Consider the following 15112-nt stretch of genomic DNA (forward strand, 5'->3'; position numbering starts at 1 on the left):
CCCACCCAATCACAAGGCTGGCCCACCCACCCGAGGAGAAGAAAGAGAAAAAAATATATATATATAAAATTTTGCCCCCCCCAAAAAAAAAAATTTCTTCCGGCCCACCCTGTGAGTGAGAGCTGGATCCAGCCCTCGTCACGATTTTGGTTCTCCACATCCCGGATGTACTACGCATGAAAAATACGAGTGGCGTGTTTCCCAGTAAAACACTCATGTAGCAAATTATTATACATACAGGCCACTTTTTCCATGGAATAAAAACATGTATTCTAATCCCTTCTATTGGATTTATTGATGGCATGCACTATTGTTATCATATCGCTTATCCTCCATGTATTACGCCACTCTCCCCAATGGAGAATGAGCGTGCAATATTGTTATTGTTATAATTGTTATAATAGTGTTATGAAGACAACACGACATCACACATCAGAGAGAAGATCCAATGATCTTCTCACATCATGAGAAGATCCAATGACAAAACTTTTCTGCTGCGCATGCACAGAATCATTTCTTTATAGGCTGGGAAAGAGAGAAGATGGGGTTAATTCAGTGCTCAGGTTAAGCACTAAATACGGTAAATAAACTGAAAATTGAAACTGAAGATGCACTGAACACCCGAAAGGCTACCAAAACTTCATTATAAACTATATTCTTCATGCATATTTACAAGAGAAAAACGTACCAATGAACATCAAAAAACTGGAAAAGAGACACATTAGAGATGTAAAACTTCCATGCTAGTGAGTGACTGTAACAGTTTGTAAACAGACATGGCTGTGAGGTTTGCTTCATTAAAAGCGGAAGATTTTGAGAGAAATTTGGTTGCCAGGTCACGCCATTGTGTGTAGTTGTCGATGTTGATTTTAAAAGTAACTAAATAAATTACACAGGGATAATAATAATAATAATAATAATAATAATAATAATAATAATAATAATAATCAGCTTGACTGAAGTAGCACTGGCCTTCGCTAACACTACACCAGCTTGAACGTAACTGGACTGCTGCGCTAACAGCACCAAGTCACGGGTAAGCTCGCGTTGGCCTTTGCCAGTGTTACTGCTGAATGTTAGACCGCCTGTAAGGTAACTGGACTGCCATGCTAACAGCACCGAGTCCCGGGTAAGCTCGTGTTGGCCTTCGCTAACGCTACTGCTGAATGCTACCCCAGCTAGAAGGTAACTGGACTGCTGCGCTATCAGCACCAAGTCGCAGGTAAGCTCGCGATAGCCTTCGAGAATGCTGATATGAAGAGCATGTGTATGTATTATAATAATAATATTGGCTGGCTTTTTTTCATGGTCTATCAGATATATTCCATTCAGCTAGCATGATATTGAACTCGTCTTCGACTCGTTCAATATGATGCTAGCTGAATGGAATATATCTGATAGGCCACTCAAAGCCAGCCAATATTATTTAAATATATAATAAACATGGACAGATTTGTTGCCAGATCAACAAATTATATTAGTGATATTACTCCAAACCATTTGATTAAAACACACAGAAGAAGCTTTTCACAAAGTCTCACCATAAGTATAAACTAGACTTTAGGTTTAAGGGTGGGGCTAGTTTTTTTTTTGTTTCTTGTGAAAATAGGAGATTTTTGCAAGTATGTTGATCAATCTGTTTGTCCGTTTGTTTGTTGGTGCTCTAGCATTATCATTTCTTGACCAATCTTCACCAAAAATGCGCAGGACAACTCACTAGGGTCGCACAAAGACATCATTAGTTTTTGGTGGGTCAAGGTCAAAGGTCAAGGTCACCAAGCTCAAATCTTGTAAAAACACTTAATCGGGCATAACTTCTGTTTCTTTGTGATTTTCGCAAGTATTGTGCTCTGCACGACTTTTCATTTGTTTGTTTGTTTGTTTGTTTGTTTTAGATTTTTCATGAGATTTGCTTTACTGCAAAGGTTGAGATTTTTTAAATTACTTGCATTGTTAATTTATTATTTGTACACTTTTTAGCTCAGCCAAGGGGGTTATGTTTTCCATGTGGTTTGCTTATGTGTCTGTTTGTTTGTCTGACTCTAAGCAGAATTGCACAAAACCTACCAATCTGATTTCCATGAAACTTGGTGGAAGGATAGAGCATTGGCCAAGGAAGAACCCATTAAATTTTGGAATGGATCCAAGTTACAAGGCAGAGTCACAAATTTAGTTTCGCCTTCGCTCATGTTGATATGGCATTTGGCTTTGGCAGAAGTCTGCGCTCAAGAATGACATGCAGCTGAAAATCCAATAGACGGCAGTAAAGTTCAATAGTAACAAAGCATAACCAGTGTAGAAATATGATAACCCCATGTTACAATTCACATTCACGGGTACCAGTAATCTTCTGGGATACACACATATGGCCCTTTTCCACTACCCTTTTTCAGCTCACTTCAGCTCACTTCAGCCCGACACGGCTCGCGTTTCGACTACCAAAAAACAGCACGACTCAGCTGGCTTCAGCCCTGCTTAGCCCCTAAAACTCGCACGGTTTTGGAGTGGGGCTGAAGCGAGCCAAACCGTGCCGAGTGAGGCTGGGGGCGTGAGCAGACACTCCCCTGTGCACTGATTGGTGAGGAGGAGTGTCCTCACATGCCCACACACGCCCCGCGAGCACGCTGGGATCTGTAAATACCGTAAACCCGGAAGAAGGAGAATTACGAGAATTATGAAGCCTTATGCGCCTCGCCTCATCTATACGCTCTTGCCAGTATCTGTTGGCGTTGTCGGTGACAACAAGCCACAGAACCAAGACCAGCAACACTAACGACTCCATGTCCTCCATGTTTATTGTTTACTATTCGGGTCGTGAGACTACCGCTTAAAAGCTCACTGATGTCACTGTTTGCGCTGCTTAACGACATCACCTGACGTCCACCCACTTTCGCTAACTCCACCCAATGTGTCCACCCACTTCCAGCCAGCACGGTTCAGCACGGTTGTAGTCGAAATGCAACTCCAACAGCCCCACTCAGCTCGACTCAGCACGGCACGGCTCAGCCCGACTCAGCCGCGTTTGTAGTGGAAAAGCGGCAATAGACTAGTTGTTCAAATGTAATACAGAAAGTAGTCGTCATGGAGCGCTTGGGAACACTGGTTTCAAAATATGTCTTAATGTGAAACAAACAGGTTGTGGAATCATTGCCAATGAGTAAGACTCATCTAGACATAGTTGACTATTGAAGAGTTGACTATTGTCCTTGGTGGAGATCTGTGCTCTCTGAGTGCCCTTCTAGTTTCACTTTTTTTTTTCACTTTTTAATGTTGGCTTTATACAGTGTCTATGTCAATGTGAATGAATGGCAAATCAAATTCTAATCAAGCCGATTCTGATTCTGATACTCAGATGAGTTGTGTGAATAATACATTTTACCTTGCAAGTTGTGTGTCACTTCCATTTCTGTAATGAAATCAAACTGGAAAATAAAACAGTGGCCCTGTAGCTGTTGTTGACAGCTGGATGCTGACCAGTCGCTCTCTCTGATGCCAGTGGCCATGTTCCTCTGTCCATGCGTCCACTCGTCTCACACCCACTTGTTTTCCATTCCCATGAGAGCTTGCGTGCCCCTGCATGAGCAGAGTGTTAATGTGTGCATAAGAGCAATTACTGGTTGCTGTGTGAAGTGGGGCAACACCAAACCAAACTTTTAAGGACTTTCCAATGGTTCTTGTTGGGTGAACAGCCAACGAATCAACATGTCACTGGAGTGTGATACTAGAGTGCTTTTTCAGTTTTTATTTCTTTTTTTCTTTTTTTTTTGAGGAATAAGTAGGCACAAAACATTATGCACAAACCTGTTTATAACTAAAAGATACACCATGGGACAGACTGGTGTCCCATGTGAGGCGAATTCTCCTTTTTTTGGATTCAATGCAACCCTTACTAAGTTAAAGCAGTTACTGAAGATGAATGAGCAAACGAACAAATGAACAAATGAAAGAAATACCAACAGACTTGGTAGGGTTATAGAAATACATAAATAAAATAAATTAAAATAAAAATGTTGGTATCCACATCATCTGCTTTATTCTTAACAAATGTCTTAAAGTGAATTATTTATTACTTTTATGGAGCCAAGAACAACAGCACTAAGTAAAAATACACAGAATGGTAAGCAGAGGCTGGGGCTGATTTCTTTCTAGCCCAGACTGTAGCTTACTGTGGACAGTTTTGTCAGGTGATTACACTTCATGAAACTCCCTATAGATTTTGTGTGCATTGGGGCTAATTTATTTAAGAATGCTTTGCTGAGACATCCATAACATATCATTAGACTAAACAAATCTTGTGCACTCAAAGAATAAACTACGCAAAGGGCCAACCAGTGGAACTGTACATTTTGTGTGTTTTGAATGCAAGCTAACAGCAAGCACAAGGTTTTTTTTTTTCACATTTGCTAATAAGAAGATATGGCATGATCCACTCTGTCTTTGAGTGAGTCTGTTCCTGTGTGTATGCATAAAAATATAATGGTTATAAAGAGACCTTTTGTGAATCAAAATTGTTTACATGAAAGTAGTGCTAAGCTATGATTATTTTTTTCCCACCTCTCAAATTCATTATCATAACCAGCAAGCACTGATTGGTCCTCTTTGTACTTTGTAAAGTTGGACTTGGCTTGCAGTGACTTTGTAAGAAATCAAAGGACGTTCTGTCCAGTGTTTTTAGCTGCCCCATCCAGTGATTGCTTAAATATTGTCTCCTCCAGAGCCAGAGGAGAGGAAAAGAGGGCAGCTCTCTTGGTTGCCAGATGAAAGAGGAATACTAAACACTTTTCCTAGTGTCCATGTTTCTCTCTCATCCATTTTCTGTTGTTCCATTTTCTCTCTCATTGCCACCTCTCTCTACAGGTACACACAACAATGCATGCAAAACATCTTCATTCCACTACAAAGTATGCAGGCTGCATCATCACTTAATGGGGACGCATATAAAAAAATCCATGAGGAAAAAAAAGTCATATCAGTGACCTTTAACACCCTACTTTTAAGGTAAACACATTTGAACGCTCTACACTCTACAGCCTGAACCGCTCAAACCGATCATGTGCTGTCTGCAGTCATCGCCACTCGCAGTTAAAGGGGTGACGCGGCAGATAATTGAAATTTATTTGCTATTATGGGAGTACAATAAACACAGTCTTCCTTTTCTTTCATTAATATCTCCACAGCCTGTAAGGAACGACCCCCACGCTGCTTTTTACAAGCCGAGACAAGTCAGCCGCAGTTGTTATAGCGTGGGGAGTTAATGTAGCTTGAACAGGGCTCCTAATTGTCCCTGTCTCTGTCATATTTGTCGACTCTGCTGGGCCTAAATACCAGAGCGATTAATTACCACTGGGCAGGTATGCTGGGACTCTTCACTTGGGTTTATGTGTGTGTGTGTGTGTGTGTGTGTGTGTGTGTGTGTGTGTGTGTGTGTGTGTGTGTGTGTGTGTTGCACATCTTTCGCACAAAAATATGGTAAAATGTTTACAAATAACTCAACACTAATGTGTGTCTAAGCTGAAACAACATTTGAGGATTTAGCGATCAGAACTGACTTTTACATTATCTGCAGATCACTGGTAATTAGGCTGGAACACAGTTGTTTTTTTTTATTTTTTTCTGTTGTACTTTAGTTTATTTGTTTTAAAATAAAAGCGAGAATATTATGTTGGCATGTAGAATGTCAGCTTTACTTCAGTGGTGTTATCTCTATGTTGTTGCATTTCGGTCACATGATTTTTCTATAGCAGTCACCATGTTTAGGACCGAATTTCTGGATTCACTGTAACTAGAGGTGAAAGATGGCTAAAATTACTCACATTTCTCCAGAAAAGAATAAATGGTCCCTTGGTGAAATAGCCTATGATCTATATCTATCTATATATACTGCATATATTATCTCATATACATGTCCCAGAGGTTTACAGACTCTTCAGATCAGGGTAGGTGAAGGATCCCACACTGTTTAACCAGGAAGAATGATGTCACAATATTTGCTGCTATGATAAACTTCCTAGTTATCTCCTAACATCACTAGGTAGCTAAAATAGCTGTCTATGTTTAAAGACTGTCTGGTTTACAGACATAGTTCCTAAGTTTTACTCGGGATGCATCAAGACTACAGCGTTTTCTTCGATCTGATTATGAGTATGTTTTTTGGTAGACATTGACATCAATACTGAAATTAGAAGGGCACACAGTAGAGTGCATACCTCTGCCAAGCCACATATTATCAACATCAAAATCAAATCACTTGAATCTAGGATAATACTAAAGCTGTACACCAAATTTCATCAAAATCCGTTCAATGCTTTTAGAGTTATGTTGGGAACAGACAAAAAAAAAATCCTGGATCCATATACATATCTGGATTTGCCTCAAAATCTAATCAATTGTTCCTTGGCCCATGGCTCACATTTCTGCAAAATTCCATAAAATTCTGTTCACTACTTTTTGAATTACTCTGGGAATAGGCATACAAACAAACAAAAGGAAGTGAAAACACAACCTCCTCCAACAAACTTGGTGGAGGTAATGACTCCTTACCTTACTTAGTATTAATCAATCAGTTAAATCACAGAACATTTTATTTATTTTCCCTGGTTTAAATAGTGGACTGGTAAAACACTTAGCATGCACTAAGGCTACCAGCCTTCTTTATAATGTTAGTTAATTAATTAGAAAAGGTATTAAAAGTGCATTAGCTAGTAACGGTACACTGTCAGAAACAGGAGTATAGTGGGAGTCCATTTCTGTCCCACAAGGTACAATCTACACCAGGGGTCCTCAAACTTTTCTACTTTAAGGCCCACCTATTCATACTTGGAACAAGTCGGGGCCCATTAAAACAGATCCCCAATTATTTTGGCTCATTGATTCTATTAGAATGTAATAATCTATTGTAAAGTGTATTAATGGGATGTGACATCACACCCTGTTACAGATGGGAGCCCAGGAATTAAATAAATGCAATAAAAACAAACTGTTTTTAATTGTAGGTATTGTATTTAAAACTGTATGGAAGTGCCAGAAGCCAACATAAAACCATGTATGCAGTGGAGTTTGGTCCATTAACACAAGAACTTATTGCCATGTTTGTGTACAGCAAACAAGTGCTTATTAAAACCAAGAAGTACACTTAAAAGAAGTGGATATAGAAGCCACTCAATGGGATAGATCCTTAAACGCTAACAAAGAAGGATTTTTACTAGGAGTTGGAAAATTATCCATCTGTTGAGTTCCCTGACATCTCAAATTACCTGGTGCTGCAGACATCATTCTACACGGACACACAGATGAGAACCTGGAAGAGCATGGAAGTGAACAACTTTTAATGTGTAGCTGGGTTAAAGATCTGGGTATCAGGACACTACAAGACACATGGCATTAGATGGATCTAAGTGCAGGAAGAGTGTTTATTAGCAGGCATGATATTTATAAAAATGAAAGCAAAACAGAAAGTAGAGTCATAAAGCAGAGTATTTAAATAGCGTTATAAACATGGCTAGAAACAAACGTGATATGATGATACTTCTCAAAGCCTCTGTGAAAATAGGGTCCATATCTGTACATGCTGATTGCGCTCAAATAAGTATCAGGTGTTTCCCATAACGACTGGATTCCAAGAACGTGCACAGCGTGCTCAGTGAGCAAGCATGGCTGCATGAGCTGCACCAGACTCAAGTGTGCAAAGGCATGACAGTCGAGTTGAGGCATGACCTGCTGTGTGAACACAACTTTTAGCTCACTTGTATATCACCATGCATCACCACCAAAATGCCTCATTTTCATCAATAACCCATTGCAAAGCATTGCAAGCTGTAGTGTGACTGTAGCTTAATGAGGCAGATGTGATGTTGGATGCAACCCAGCAATTGTATGCTACTATGAGTAAAAATTAGCTTAAAAAAAATCATGGCCCACTAGAGGGTGCTTCGTGGCCACCACGGTATGTAGTGTGTCATGTAGCATTGCACTGAACTCTAAGTTTGATTCCTTCACAGCATTCACTTATCAAAAAGGAAAGCAGAGTGACAGTGCTTCACTAAAGATTTTGTAACATTAACTTCTACAGGTTGGTCCCAAAAAAGTGTCCATGGACTATTTCTGAAGTGAGTGCAGAATAGATTCTTGTACTGTAACCAGCTTAAATTTGGGATTGACAGGAACATCCATTATATGTGTAGAAAAAGACAGAAAAGCACATCCTGTTAACAGTGATTGTTAACAGTCTTTTCTCCATTAATTGAAAAAAGGGACTCTTTTTAGGCTACTCTGTAGAACATTACTGTCAATATTTCATTATTGGATTGTCAGACAGGGACATTGTCATGCACAGGTTATGTTCATTTCTTGCATGTCTGCAAGAAATGTGGGGGATTTTCCCCATACTGTTATGATGTGCTTTCTTTGCTTGTAAATGAGTTGAATTGGCTGGATAAGGATTCTTTTTACACCCAACCTGTTCATCAATACCATGGAAATTTCATCTCATTATCTCTAGCCACTTTATCCTGTTCTACAGGGTCACAGGCAAGCTGGAGCCTATCCCAGCTGACTACGGGCGAAAGGCGGGGTACACCCTAGACAAGTCGCCAAGTCATCACAGGGCTGACACATAGACACAGACAACCATTCACACTCACATTCACACCTACGGTCAATTTATGCCGCTTTTCCACTACAAACGCGGCTGAGTCGGGCTGAGCCGTGCCGTGCTGAGTCGAGCTGAGTGAGGCTATTGGAGTTGCATTTCGACTACAACCGCGCTGAACCGTGCTGGCTGGAAGTGGGTGGACACATTGGGTGGAGTTAGCGAAAGTGGGTGGACGTCACGTGATGTCGTTAAGCAGTGCAAACAGTGACATCAGTGATCTTTTAAGCGGTAGTCTCATGACCCGAATAGTAAACAATAAACATGGAGGACATGGAGTCGTTAGTGTTGCTGGTCTTGGTTCTGTGGCTTGTTGTCACCGACAACGCCAACAGATACTGGCAAGAGCGTATAGATGAGGCGAGGCACATAAGGCTTCAGAAATTCTCGTAATTCGTAATTATTCTTCTTCCGGGTTTACGGTGTTTACAGATCCCAGCGTGCTCGCGGGGCGTGTGTGGGCATGTGAGGACACTCCTCCTCACCAATCAGCGCACAGGGGAGTGTCTGCTCACGCCCCCAGCCTCACTCGGCTCGCTTTGGCTCGCTTCAGCCCCACTCCAAAACCGTGCGAGTTTTAGGGGCTAAGCAGGGCTGAAGCGAGCTGAGTCGTGCTGTTTTTTGGTAGTCGAAACGCAAGCCGTGTCGGGCTGAAGTGAGCTGAAGCGAGCTGAAGTGAGCTGAAAAAGGGTAGTGGAAAAGGGCCATTAGAGTCACCAGTTAACCTAACCTGCATGTCTTTGGACTGTGGGGGAAACCGGAGCACCCGGAGGAAGCCCACGCGGACACGGGGAGAACATGCAAACTCTGCACAGAAAGGCCCTTGCCGGCCACAGGGCTCGAACCCGGACCTTCTTGCTGTGAGGCGACAGCGCTAACCACTACACCACCGTGCCGTCCACCATGGAAATTTTACCTGTTTTAATGCTTTATTTAGTGAAATAAATGTCAATTTAGTGATCACACCAAGAAACATGAACAAATCATGGGTGCAGCAATGATGGATGACATTACTAGCTTCAAAATGCTGATTTGCTGAAACGGAGTTATCAGCATCTGGGAAAAAAAAGACATGGCAGATGTCAGTTTCTGAGATTTTATAATGGAGATGTCTGGTTTTACCAAAGATGGCACCACCATCAATCCACTGATTTTACTGATCATTGAAGGCAGATATTTTGAAAGTGAGGTTCAATTTATGTTCTTGCATTTGTTTTTACAAAATTTTAAGAACCTCCACTTTGTCCTACAGACCATGTTCAGAAAACAATAAGCTAAGATGATTTGGATCAGACTTGAGCAGCTCCTTACTTTCCTTTTTCTCCTACCATAATGATGGAATCTCATCCTCTCCTACTGAGAAGACATGTCCCAGAATACTGTTTCCTTTTTTGTGAAAACTGTAATTTGGTCTTTCTGTCCCAGTTTTCAACAATCTTCAATTTATTCATATATAGTAGTGTAAAAGTAAACTTGGACTTTTATCCAGGAGTGAAAAACAATCAGTAATCTGTAGGCTTATTTGCTCTTGCTCACTGGTGTGTTCCTGCTTCGTGCCAATGTACCAACTAGATTATTTTGATAAACTACTTTCATGCAACTTGGTGGTATAATTCTGACATGTTGTTAATTTGGTTGAGTGGAGGCCAAATATTTTCCCATTGGCACTCAGTTGCTATTTTTGTGGTCAGAAATCAATCCATCTGTGTTGACGTTGGAAAGAGCAACACAACAGGGGTGTGACATTCGAGGTGTGCCAACACTAGTATTGTAGGACTCACTTTAGGACAAAGCTGTGTGTACATTAGCACCGATGAGAACTGTGTTTTTCTCCAGACAAAATCTTATTTGTTATCCCATTCCTTGTAATCCCATTTTGCAAAATTAGGTCAAGGTCTTTTTATTTTGACACGTATTTCTGATTCTGTAAAAAAGTCCATTGTGTCTGAGCTTTTTAGCTGAGCGCAGCTACTTATGATCGCAGCAGGGCAGTAACACTGCTAGTGAACGTTATATCGCTAACTGCTATGGTTTTTAAATACAAGTAACTTGTATGTAGTTCAATCATATATAATTTAATATAGTGGCATAAAAACTGCGTGTAGAATTTATGGTACCATGTTAATTCTACTATGCATCTTATAGTGTAACTTTAGCTAATAACATCATAAAAAATTTCAAACAATTACATATTTTTCATTCTCATTTAATGAGATATATATACAAATGTATACATATAAATGTTTATAGAAGATACACCCTTGCATTTACTCCTGTGTACATACCAACTTTTTACAGCATCAGCTGTCTTTTGTTACACGTTTTGTGTTATTGATTGGATGTTTGAGCAGTACACAAAACAACACTTTGTTAATAGGTATTCATTTAATCCCACCTGTTTTTATAGGTACAGTGCTTTCCATAAGTATTCACCCCCTTGAACTTCTTTTCCACATTTTGTAGTGCTATTAAATCTGGAACTGATTTAATTGGAATAATTTTATGAATCTATAAATTTAAAAAAAATGTAATGAAAGAAAATGACATGACTGTGCCTGCAGGAGACCGCCCACCAAAAGCCAAAGAAGCAAATAAGGGCATCCACCAAGGGTAACCCTGACAAAGATGGAAAGAGCCACAGCTCAGTTCAGAGAAGCTGTTCACAGGCCTGAACACTTCACATAGCTCTGCTTTATGGAAGAGAGGCAAGCCATGAAAAATCCTATTTGAAGAATGTCAAAAGCCATGTTGAAGATGCAGTAAACGTGGAAAAGGTTTTCTGGTCACCAAAACCATACTCTATGGCCTTGGCACAAAGTGCAGTGTTGGGGGAAAAAACAAATAAACAAACAAAAAAACTATCCATCACCTTGAGTACACCAGTGAAGCATGATGGTGGTAGCATCATGTTGGTCAAATAGTTGATTCACACACACACACTCAAACACGAGGCTGTAGTCTATGATTGATTGATACTTTCCCAGAATTGTGTTCTGATACCTTTACAGAATTTTGTCCTGGGCTTGTTTGACAACCGCAAGTTGGCCTAGTGGTTAGCATGTCCACTTCTCGACCAGGAGATCACAAGTTCTACTCACGGTCAGGTCATACCAAAGGCCATCATAAAAATGGCACCTACTACCGTCTGGCAAGGCACGCTGCAATACAGATGCGAGTGGGGAAGCCAAACTCTCATGGTTACCAGAGGACTAGCCCCGCCACTGTAACCCTAACTGTATAGGCGAGAGGCTGAGGGCTATCGAAACGGAGATCGGTGCTGCACCCATATGCCTTAAAGAGTTGGTTAGTACTGGTACAGGAGATTGCCTGGGAAGACCAGATTTTGGCATGAGAGGGACTTTGACTTGTTTTGATAGCTCCACAGCCTTCAGGGTGCTGCTTGTTTCGGTATGTTCTCAAACGATCTCTGGGGCTTTTCGTGAACAGGTGTATTTATATTGAAATCATGTGACAAGGCTGGACTTCATCCAATTATAAGAATTCTGATGGCAACTTGTTGCACCAGAACTAATCTAGGGGGTTTCACACTAACAGGAGAGACTATCTATGCAATCACAACTTTGTTTTTTTATTTGTAAATAATTTTGAAACTACGTTGATGTTTTTTCCTCCCAGTTCAATATTATTGACCATATTGTGTAGATTTGTGATGCATAAGTGATGTATAATCCCAAGTAAATCCATTTCAAACTTTAACAGCAACAAAAGATGCAAATGTTTCATCAAAAATATTTTTATTGATCTTTTATGTATGAACTAATGAATGGTTGATGATCATAGACATAGACACCAGCAGCAGCCCTCATTAAATTACATATATTTAATTGTATAAAAATGCATTTCTGTGTGGTTCACCAACTCCTCTTGGATTAAATTCATTTCATAGACATGGTGTGTTACATTGTGCATTAGTGTGTTGCCAAAACAACAAAACCATCAGTGTGTTTCTGTGCTCTGCCTGTTCGGACATGTTTGGATGATTTCACTGTGACTGTTAATGTGGTCTGCGATATCAACCACCCTGAAAGATTTTTTTTTTTTTTGCCAGAGTGTGCATGGCGTGATATATCCAGCCCACTCATCTGTGTGTATTAGTTTTGATCAGGACTGAGGATTGTGTTTGAGCCATGACCTTAGCAGTAACGACAGTGTGGGGACAGCAGGTGTGGTGCATTAGGAACACGTGCATGCATAGACACACAATCATAATCACACAGCAATATGAAGAACACACCAATACACAACATACATTCACATGATATGCACATAGGAACACTCGCACAAACACGCTGGGTCAGCTGATTGAACATTCACTGGGGGTGTTTCTGTCAGGTGTGTGTAATTTGGCGAGTTACATTAGATGCTGTTGCATTAGATTCACTCAGAGCATGAGCTGCTTCACTGTTACCAGCATGCACACACTGCTGTACAACAGGCCAAGAATAGAGATCTTGCAGTCACGTGACCGGAAAGTACACAACCGCCATCTTGTCGGTCAAAAACACCGCTGAATACTGCTGCACTCATGTACAGAATGGATCAATTTCAACCGACGGACTACACGGCTCATTTTTCTAATGAACAGATAACTAGATATATGTCTAAAATAAACGATCTACAGATTTGTGACCCTTATGGCTTACCGGACGGAGTTTTCACGACCGGATTTTGAACTGCCAGCGGAATACCCGGACGTGTATAATTACCTCATTAACTTTCCGTCGCTGTTCAGTGGTGAAGCACTGCGTGCTTATAAATCTCTAGACAGTTATCTCTACAGAAATTCAGGATTTGTCAGCAACTCAGATGTGGCATCTCGTCACATCCATAACGAAATTTCGTCACATCCATAACGCTGACTTTTCCTTCCGAAACTCTGCATGAAATACAAAATATTTTAAACAGAGATTTTTTAATATTCACCTTGGACCCCTCTATCAAATGGATATCTCCATTTCGACATTAGGTTTACAATTTCACAGAGTTTGATAAAAATGTACAGTCACCCAAGAAAAGTGATACTTTTTCTGTCACATCCATAACGCATCTTTTATTGGCATTTTCTGGCATGCCCTAGATGTACTATGGGAGTTGTTCTTGTTCTATCACTTCTCCAGTATGGTACAGCCTTAAAATATGCAACACCTGTTTAAATACTGGGAGACAATAAAACATGCACTGGGTCATTTGTTGCCATTTTGAGTTCAAGTGTCACATCCATAACGCTGGAATTGCTCATCTTGTAAACAAGAATCCTCATTGGATGGGTAAGTCACTTAAGTATTGAGTATAGCACTGACCAGCCGATTATAGAATAGAATAAGGTAATTCCAGCTGTAATTCCAAATCGTCCGTCTTGTTTACATGGATCTGGCGTTGGAGAGGTAGAGGCTTGGCAGTGGAGATTTGAGTGGCTGTTTTCTGAGCTTAGTCAACAGGCCGGCTCTGCAGCCTCGCTTTTGCTTTCGCTCCCGGCGCCGCCTCCTTCACTTTGCTTCCGATAACAATCCACGGAGACCCCGCTGGTCTCGCTATCTCGTCGGGAATGTTTTTTTTTTCTCTCGTCCGGAATGTTGTGCATGCGATGGAAATCGCTACAAACCGTCATTTTCTGCTGGAAACCAATGTCCAGTAAGTCCATACGGTTGTAGTGGATATTGAAGTCCGGTACAGACGAACAACACGCAAAAATGCACACAAAAAACATAAAAAACGTGCACCGGTAGGGAGAGCTTGTAGCCACAGCCGTTGTAGTAGAATTGTATATAGTAGGGTTTTCCAGAAGAAAAGGTAGAAGTAAAAGCAGAAGTAGAACCAGAAGTAGAAGTAGAAGGCGGAATATGGCGTTTGACCTACAAGATGGCGTCTGTCACAATCTGGATCGGCTGTGATGTCACATGCAAGTGCTCCATAGCACAATCTCTCTCTCTCTCTCTCTCTCTCTCTCTCTCACACACACACACACACACACACACACACACCATTACACACACCGGCCACTTTAATAGGAACTTGTTCTTGATTCATATGGGCCTTTTCCACTACCCTTTTTCAGCTCACTTCAGCTCGCTTCAGCTCACTTCAGCCCGACACGGCTCGCGTTTCGACTACCAAAAACCAGCACGACTCAGCTCGTTTCAGCCCTGCTTAGCCCCTAAAACTCGCACCGTTTTGGAGTGGGGCTGAAGCGAGCCAAACCGTGCCGAGTGAGGCTGGGGGCGTGAGCAGACACTCCCCTGTGCACTGATTAGTGAGGAGGAGTGTCCTCACATGCCCACACACGCCCCGCGAGCGCGCTGGGATCTGTAAACACCGCAAACCCGGAAGGAGAAGAATTACGAATTACGAGAATTTCTGAAGCCTTATGCGCCTCGCCTCATCTATACGCTCTTGCCAGTATCTGTCCGCATTGTCGGTGACAACAAGCCACAGCACCAAGACCAG

This window comes from Neoarius graeffei, chromosome 4 (assembly GCF_027579695.1).
Source record: "Neoarius graeffei isolate fNeoGra1 chromosome 4, fNeoGra1.pri, whole genome shotgun sequence".
Lineage (NCBI taxonomy): Eukaryota > Metazoa > Chordata > Actinopteri > Siluriformes > Ariidae > Neoarius > Neoarius graeffei.